Source organism: Colobus angolensis, unplaced genomic scaffold (assembly GCF_000951035.1).
Source record: "Colobus angolensis palliatus isolate OR3802 unplaced genomic scaffold, Cang.pa_1.0 Scaffold167, whole genome shotgun sequence".
NCBI lineage: Eukaryota > Metazoa > Chordata > Mammalia > Primates > Cercopithecidae > Colobus > Colobus angolensis.
In genome coordinates, this window is record NW_012114788.1 from 2876923 (window position 1) to 2886476 (window position 9554).

General features: G+C 44.3%; 1 protein-coding gene across 1 annotated transcript in view; it reads right to left on the bottom strand.

Moving 5' to 3' along the window:
- Positions 1 to 9554, bottom strand: part of ASIC2 (acid sensing (proton gated) ion channel 2) — a 1152840-nt gene that overhangs the window by 735635 nt on the left and 407651 nt on the right. The gene's annotated exons all lie outside the window — the stretch shown is intronic.

The window sequence follows — 9554 nt, forward strand, 5'->3', positions numbered from 1 at the left end:
AAAAGAAAAGAAGAGGGTACTCCTAACTAAAAGCAGTCCTTTCTCTCTATATGTGTGTTGATAAGCAATCAAACTTGTTTGCCTGGGACTTTCTTAGTACTATAAGTTCCATATCCTGAAAAACCCTCAGTCCTGGACAACTAGGGGAGTTGATCTCCCTGAAAGGGAGGAGACGGAGAGGGTGAGGGAAAGAAGATGGAGACATCAATCATATACATACTTTCCTCTCTGAGTTTCTTACCTCGCTGGCACTTGTATTCTAAAGTACCAGGACATGGCTCTTCTACTGATTAGATACACGACTTATCTCTCTGAGCCTCAGTTTATTTATCAACAAAAGGGGTTAGTTATCTTCCCTGCCTGCCACTGCTAAGAACCTAATATCCTTTCCCCCTCCCAGCCTCATGCATCACGGCCCTTCTTATCCTGCCCAGCTTCTGTGGACCGTCACAGTAGTTACCCTCACTCCCATTCAGATAGTTGCCTGGCTAAATCCCGACCTGGCTGGATACAGTTATTGTCCTACTCTTTCCCTGAACCTGAGAAGAGGATGCAGTTGGAGAAAACTACACTCTCATGCTGATGGGTCTCACTTTAAATTGTGATTACAAGTGTCTGGAGGGCCCTTGGCACTGCTGAACGACACTATGGTATTTCCCAGAACTCATGACTACTTCACACCCTTTCATCTCCCGCTGGCCTCTGCTAAACAGTCTTAGTTGAGAGCCATGAATCTGATTTCACTGAGAAAATAGAGGCAACCAGAAGAAAAATATGTAATCTCCCCACCCCACAGGTACAGCCTGCATCTGCATCAGGCTCTCTGCCTTCCCTTCCGTGCTCCCATCTGAGGCCAGCCCTTCCTCCAGTGCTCCCGTGTGTGGCCAGCCCTTCCTCCCATGCCCCTGTGTGAGGCCAGCCTTTCCTCCCATGCCCCTGTGTGAGGCCAGCCCTTCCTCTCATGCCCCTGTGTGAGGCCAGCCCTTCCTCCTGTGCTCCCATGTGAGGTTGGATCTTCCTCCTGTGCTCTGTCTCCCACCTGTCTTACCAGATCCACACCACGGCCCCTGCGATAGTCATTTCTCTCTCTGTATTATCCTTCACTGCCCCTCATGTCCTTCCCACACCACCCTCACTTCTGTATGGCTGCCAACAGTTTACAGAGAAGCTGTCAATCTCATCTCATTTCCTACCTACCCCTCTTCCTTCATTCACTACTAAACTGTGTTCCCCACAAATGTGTATGTTGAAGCCCTCACTCCATTGTGACTGTATTTGGAAACGAAGCCTTTAGGGTTGTAATTAAGGTTAAATGAAGTTATAAGGATGGGACCCCAGTCCGATAAGATGGGTGCCCTTATAAGAAGAGGAAGAGACACCAGACTGCATCTCTCACTGCACACAGAGAAAAGGCCATTTGAGGGCACAGTGAAGAACGGCTCTGCCAGCCAAAGAGAGAGGTCTCACCCAAAACCAATCCTGCTGGCACGTTCATTTTAGACTTCCAGTCTCCAGAACTATGAGAAAATAAATGTCTGTTGTTTAACTCATCCACTTTGTGGTCTTGTATTATGGCAACTCAGGTAGAGAGTACACGAACTGTATTCTGGCCACACTGACTTTCCTGCTATTTATCAAAACTTCCAAGCATGTTCTGGTTCAGACTGCACTTGGCTGTTTCCGTTGTTTGGAATGCTCTTCTCTGAGATCCCTGTATGATTCTCTCCTCTTAGTCAATCTCAGCTCCTGTAGCAGTTTCTGTGACAGTCATATCTAAAATAGTGTCCCTGTGCCCAAACTCTTCACCCTCATACTCTGTATTATTTTTCTTTCTGTTGCTTGCCCCTGCCTGCCATTGTGTTTGCTTATTTTCTACCTTCCTCACTTGGACAAGAGCCCCTCCAGGGAGAAACTTTGTTGCCTGCTGTAGTCCTTGTGCAGGGAACAGAGCCTGGCCATGGCAGGTGCTTGGTGAGCCTTTCTTGAATGTGAAAGTGGGCAGTGTCAAGGGCTCCATGCTTTGCTTGGTACAGGCCATCAGCAAAGGTTCACTGTATTATTCCTGACTGTTCCTCTGGGTAGTGACCAAAGAAAATGCCCTAGGTGACGTCAGACATAGCAGGTTCCTTTAGAATGGAATCAAGGAAAAATACACACGTTAGAGGTGGAGAAGTAAGAGGGAGCCATAGCTTGGAGTCACATAGTGGGGATGGAGGGTTGGCTGGGAAGCGTCATAGGTTTGGTCTTAACCGGGCAAAGACCCAGCAGACCTTAGAGAACTGTAGTTGCAAGGGTTACTAATGGTGTCTGATGAGAGACACCATTGGTCAGAGAGCCAAATCCCTTTCACAAAGTCCTCAACAGCGGCTTCCCACTTCCAGTGAGCACTCCCTGGGAACACCCACTGGGCTCCAGGATGCGAATCAATTCTAATGATTAGAAGGGTCTCCCTTCCTTCTAGCTGCTACTGTGTCTCAGTCCTGTTCTCAAGAGCCACAGTCAACAGGCCTTATTTTTCTGCCACTGGAAACTTCACCATTCTTTCTTCATCTCTAAGCTCAAGATCTCTGTTTTCAGATTTTCCTTTGGAGTGAATGAATGAGTGAGTGAATAAATAAATGAATGGATTCAAGATCCTCACAGTCCCAGTCACCCTCCCGGTCTCTGCTTGTTCAGTGACTTCGCTTTGAATTGTGTTGTCCAGAACATTTTTTGGAATTCTTGAATCTTTAGTGCCTGACACAAGCAAAATAATAAAGGTAGGAAAATAGTGCTCAGTAAATGTTTGCTGGCTGAATAAATAGACAAAACCCTGTTCTCAACGGGTCTGCTGGGCTGGGGCTATAAGGAGGCCACTTGGGGAATTTATTTTTCCTCCCACAATGAGAGAAAAGATTATGAAACAGAAAATCATCCTGCCATCGCTGAGGAAAGTGGGGTCTTGGTGGGTCAGCACAATGCCTGAGGCAGCGATAAAAGCTCAGCCTGCTAATAATTCCTACTCTATGAATTTATGAAAATCCCATATTTTATCATGCAGACGTTTTGGAAGGGAAATATATTTTCTATTACCGTTGACCTTTATGTTCCTTTTCTACACTCAGGCCACCCTATCTGCTGCTGCGTGCTTAGCAGCTGGGGCGAGACAGCCCCTGCCTCAGTGTCTCCCGCCAGCCTGTGGAGACAGTGAAGATCCCAGGCATCTGTTTCCTTTGAGGCAGAAGATTGTAGCTGGCTCAGCAGACCAGCTATGCCTCTGTGATGATTCACTAACTCTTTTTTCTTTTAATTACAAAAGCAATACAAGCTGATAAAAAGTCAAATAATAGAGAATTACATAAAGAAACATTTAATTGTCTTCTTATTTTTCTACCAATTGTACCCTCCTCTCCAAGATCATTAGGGAATGACCTTTCACACTTTCCCTACACTTACCTAGACACACACATATATATATGGAAACATGTACAACTGTGCCCCAATTTTTGAAGCCCCAAATCAAATTATGCCATGTACTTTACACGGACACTTGCTTTTATTCACGAAGACATATATCATGGGCATGTTTTTGGCCAATTACACATGGATCTAACTAATGTGGTCTCTTTTTTAACAGCTTTATCGAGGTGTAACTGAGATACAGTAAGCTGCACATATTTAAAGTGTATGCTATGATATGTTTTGGCACCTGTAACACGGTCTTTTTTGCACTGCATCATATTTTGTTGTTTGGAGACACCACGATCAATTCATCTATTCCTGTGTTGGCAGACGTGGACCATTGTTCCCAGGTTTTTTCTAATACAAAAATGCTGCAACTCCCCCTGCTCCACGCCTCCACATTTGCCCTTATAAACTGAGGCTCTGTTTTGATGGGGTAGGTTACTATCAGTAGGATTGCTCATCAAAAAATAGACTCATTTTACATTTTAATCATCAGTCTCATCAGACTGTTTTCCAAGTCACAGCCTTAGTTATTAATAACAAGATGTGTCCCTGGTTTGTTCTCTTAAATCCAGGACCATGGCCTCAAACCACACTGTGACTCCCTAAATACACATGTCCCTGCTCCAACATTCTTTGTAGGACCTCCTATCTCTTTCCTGAATGGGATATCTTGGGAATGGTTTGACTTGCTTCCTTACATTTGAATGGATTAGAGATATTTTTAATCTGGTTTAAATCTCAAACTAGTTCACTATTAATTGTAAACTGAGACAGCTTACAGGTTTATTTAACTTCTTCGAACCTCAGATTCCTCATTTAACATGGGGACATAAAGAGTGCCTCACTTATTGGGTTGTGAAGATTAAGAGAGCACCAATGTGTAAAACACCCCTAAAAGTACATAGAATCTATTATTTGCGCAAAAAATGGCAGCCACTCTTATTGAGCAGATTTCTGAACTTGACAGGAAGGCATCCATCTGCATATAATATCCATTCCACTCAAGTAAGGGAAGAGACAGTTTATTTTGAATATGCACAAAAACCCCGATTAGACTTAAATGTAACTTGTGAGTAGGAATTTGCAAACTCTTCAGACTGCAATCCAATTGGATATGGCAAATGACCCCGACTGTTCTACTCATTCCAACTTTCCAGAAAAGCAAAAAACCAGCTCAGTAAAAAACAAATAAATAAAAATAAATAAATAAAATGAACAAAATAAGGAATGTGGAACTAAATTGCTGGTAAGATTTAATAGCTCACTGGTTCAGTTACTGGTCATTGCAATTAACATATAAAAGTAGGTGTCTAAGAAATTGAGATTATTAGCCTATAAGACCAAAGGCTTGCATTTTGTGACACACCATCTCTTCTCAGGCCACTGGCAGCATGAGGACCTCACTTCTTCATTGAGAGAACATCCGGCCCATATTCCCACCCAAAGCAGGAGCCCGTGCTTTGTCCATTTGGCCTCTTCTTAGACGTGGCTGATGATGGAGAGCTCACCACCCCGTTAGAAAGCTGTTGGATGACTTGAATCATTAGACAGCTTTTACATGGTGCTTGTCATCCTTACCACAGACCTTCAGGATCCCCTTTTATTTTCATATGCCTCCAAAAGTCAGCACCTGCATCTTCTGGTCCGCCTTTGGCTGCCAGAACCTAATTTGTTCACTAACATACATGCACCAGCCTATAAATACCCTGATCCTTACCTTCAGGAGGGATAATTCGGGGGGACTGTGTTTTACACCACTAATGAGTCTCCCTGTGCCAATAAGCTTCAGTTTCCCCAGAGGTAGCTGGCTTAATATCTAACTCCTTCTTACTGCATTCCCTCCTCTCTGTCAGTGCCCCACTCTACTTCTGCTATCCCCACACCTATCAAATGACCTACTTGCCCTCAATCCTTCTTTCTGACCTGCTCCTAGGGTGGGGGGGTATAGTCAGATTCAACTAAGACAATGCCCAAATCTTATCTGTGATTTCTACCAACTGGCTCTGGTTCTTCTGGGCTCTCCTGCCAGTACGAGGTGTATCAAGTCTTCATGAGGCTTAGGTGGCTTAAGCCAGCTCTCGAGTTTTCCTTTTCCCTAAGGTGAACATCTCCATTTCCTTGATTCATTGCTCCTACCCTAGGCAGGTTTGACCCAGTCCTGGAATGCTACTAAAGTTTCCAAGGAAGAAAAGACCAAAGCATTATTTAACCATGATGATTCTTTTGTCCTGGTTCACCCATGTTTAAGGTAAGAATAAAAGCCCCAGTTCTGGCAGAAAGCTGTAAGGTTGACAAAATGGCAGTGCTGTGGTGATGCTTTCAAAGAGAAAAGTACTTCCAAGATGAAATGCTCTCTGTTTCAAGATGAAGAACCAAGGTGCTCAAGATGTTAGACAAACGTCAAAGTTTATATGACAAATGAATAAATGGAGATCGAATTCTGTGTCAGGCAAGAACTGTCCCCACATTAGTGATTCTGTCTATGTGCCTATTCCCAAAGTGATTCATTGGTCAAACCAAAAACAGGGGATTTGAGTCCATCAGAATCGTTCAAAGGGTGGAGGGAAGAGTATGGGATTTGAAGCCAAGACATCTGCATTCAGGTATCAGCTCTGTCACTGTTATGTGTGACTTTAGACAGATCTCCTAAGCCTCCACCAATAAATTTGTAGCAGGCACTTGACAAGAATGTGATGTAATAAATTAAAAACCATTAGCAATGGTGAAGCAGACAGTAAATGATAACCAGTATAGCTGCAGTTGCAGGAATATTATTCCATGAAGGTGCAGTGAATTCCAGTTTTCTAAGCTGTGCTCTGAGCTTCAGCACAGGTGTCTGAATAAAAGCTGCACTTGGTCTCTTCCACTCACTGAGAGGTCCTGAGAAGTATCCAGTGAGTAACACTGTGGTAGACATTGAAGGGGCTACCAAAATCACCAGAACCCCAGGCTGGGAGAGGGGATAAGACATATGTGTTATAACCACATTGACAGGAGAGAAAGAAAAGAAACGAAAGAAAGAAAGAAAGAAGAAAAAAAAAAGAAAAAAGACAGAAGGAAGGAAAGAGAGAGAGAAAAAGAAGGAAAGAAAGAAAGAAAGAAAGAAAGGAAAGAGAAAGAAAGAAAAGAAAAGAAAGAAACAGAGGGACAGTCAGATAAGAGCCCTGGGAGCCCAGAGGCAGAAAGGAGAGCCAGGGTTATTTAAAGTCATAGCCAAGTTCAACATATGCCTTGAAGAATGAACTAGAATAAGTAGAGACAGGAGAGCAAAGTATGTTTATGGTAGAGGAAGCACTGCCACCCAAGGGCCCAAATATTGTGATACATAGTTTGGGTACAGCAAGGGCCATGTATTAGTCTGTTCTCACACTGCTATAATGGACTACCAGAAACTGGGTAATTTATAAAGGAAAGAGGTTCAATTGACTCACAATTTCACGTGACTGGGAGGCTTCAGAAAACTTACAATCATGGCAGAAGGAGAAGCAAACATGTTCTTCTTCACATGGCAGCAGGAAGAAAAAGTGCTGAGCAAAAGGGGGAAAAGCCTCTGATAAAACTATCAGATCTCGTGAGAACTCACTCACTATCATGAGAACAGCAGCATGGGGGTAACCAACCCCATGATTCAGTTACCTCCCACTGGATCCCTACCATGATACTTGGGGATTATGGAAGCTACAATTCAAAGATGAGATTTGGGTGCAGACACAGCCAAACCATATCAGGATAGTAGCAAGGAACACAGAAATCAGATGGGAAAGGTTGACTGGAAACAGACCATCTCCTCCTCCTTCAGGACTGGATGAGGATGAGATACTACACACAGTGCATTCCAAGAACACCTTTAAATTAACTCAACCAGTTCTTCCTCAGAGATTCAGCTGCAAATGGCTTAGCCACCACTATGGGTTGTAGGGTATGGTTCTGGGACCAGATGGGTCTGGCTACATAGGAAAATGAATCTAGGACTCTGCTAGAGTCTCTCAAAATATAGCTGCTATTGTCCCTTCAACAGGGTTATAGTAAGGGGCAAGGAAATTCACATTCTGCTGGTTGAATTTAGATCCCTCAAACACTTTAAGAGACTCTCTCGGCTATTACCTCCTCCAGCATACCCAGCCAGCCCTGTGTGCATACTGCTAGGGAAGGTGATTGCTCAGGTAGACCCAGGAAGCCTTGGGAGTGCACAGAGCTGTCGAAGAGGCTTCTAGGCAAGCCAAGGGCATCAGGGAGAGGCACAGAGAGTGACTGCCCAGGGTCTTCAGACCCTTATGTTGTTTTTATTTTTTTCACTATGTTTTCTGGTACCCCTTGTTATGCCAAGATGCACTAGTAGGTTGGAAAGCATGTCTTCTTGGAATCAGTATATTTGGTTTGATTTTTAGTTCCTCTTCTGAATGGCTGCATGTCACTGACTATCTCTGGGCACTTTGTTCCTCATCTGTGATGTGAGAATTTCAATATCCATTATGCCTCCTACACAGGACTAATAGGAAGATCTAACTGGATGAAAGAGGCAAAGGCTATGTGGACACTAAAATGCTTTACTTTTTACATGCATGAGCCTGCTCTTCAGGCCTCTTCCCTGTTGGACTGCAGAAGTCAGTGGAAGGCAGACTCAAAACTCAATACCCTGGAGATTCCAAGGGGACATAAAGATAAAACGATGATGATGCTGGGGTGATGAAGAGTACCTTGGACCCTAGGCAGGCACCAAGCATTATCTCCAGGCATGCTGGTAGTCGGAGTTATCCATCTCAGCTTCTAAAATGTTCATGTTTGCCACTGATAATGCTGACAGTGACAGACAATGCAATTTTCTCTTGCTCTATTCAGACACAATCGCCATGAGCCCAGCCCCAGCACCAGCCTACCCAGGCTCAGGCAGGGCTGTGGCATTGATTCTTACTGATATTCAAATAGCCCCTGAGGCCAACATGCCTAGATGCCCTGCCAGAGTTTGGAACAGAGGCTGTGTGTGGCCTGATGGATAGAATTGAGCTGAGTGAGAATCCTTAGCTTAGTGGCCTAGAAGTGGGGAGCTCATGGAAGGAGGTCTGTCATTCCCACCAAGAGAAAAGGCCAGTGGTCAAAGGACTAAGCCTGGCTGGACACTGAGGCCATTCAGGTGCCAGATGATCACCAGGAACTTCAGGAGAAATGGGGACTGAATACAGATCTTGCTTGAGCATGGCCAGAGAAGACGTGAAAGCCAGTTTCTGGCCAGGTTATTCCAGTTGTTCATATCAATCTGGATATGGGAAAAGCAAGAATGGAACATTACCCATCTACTGTACTTGCATAGCCTCATTGCTGTCCATGCCCCATTTGTTTCCAGTGCTCCAGCCACAAGGGCACTCTTGCAGCCCCCTCCTGTGCTGTGGTCATTAAGCTTCTCTAACTACAAGCTATTCCCACAACGTACAATGCCACCTCCCTCCCATTTTTTTTTAAAAGCTGGCTGGCTGACCCCTATTTATCCTTAAGTTGAAGCATATTTTTTTGATCCTCACTCCCCAGCTGGAAAAGCACTGTGTTCACTCTTGCTAGCCTTATAGTGTATTAGAATTAGCTTGTGGACATTTTATGCTCCTCTAGAGAGGAGTGACAGAGTCATACTTAACTTAGTGTCTTCCATAATGTGAATGCACAGAGTAAATCTCAATAAAGATCTGATGGACAGACAGACAGATGAATGGGTAAGTTTACAGGACAATGCAAGAAACAGCTCCAGTATAATGATGTCACATGGAACACTACTTGGAGATTTGCAGCTGGGAAATGGGTGATGTGGCCCAGAACATAGCTCTCCCCAGGCATAATGGGGTCTCATGTTCATTGGTTACAACTGAAGACATTGGAAACTGCTTTCGACCAGACGGTGATGTAAATCACTCTGGCCACCATTGCCTCATGTCCCTGGCACACACACCATTCCTGGGTGCAGGGTGGCATGATCCATGCTGAATCCTGCTGGCTCTCTGGGCCTGGCTGAGATCAATATTTGGTACTGATGCTTGCTATCCCTATTCCCCAGCAGCCTTCTGATGAAAATGAGATTCTACGTATTTTTCCAGCTCCTGTTGGTAAGTCCTAGTAACTTG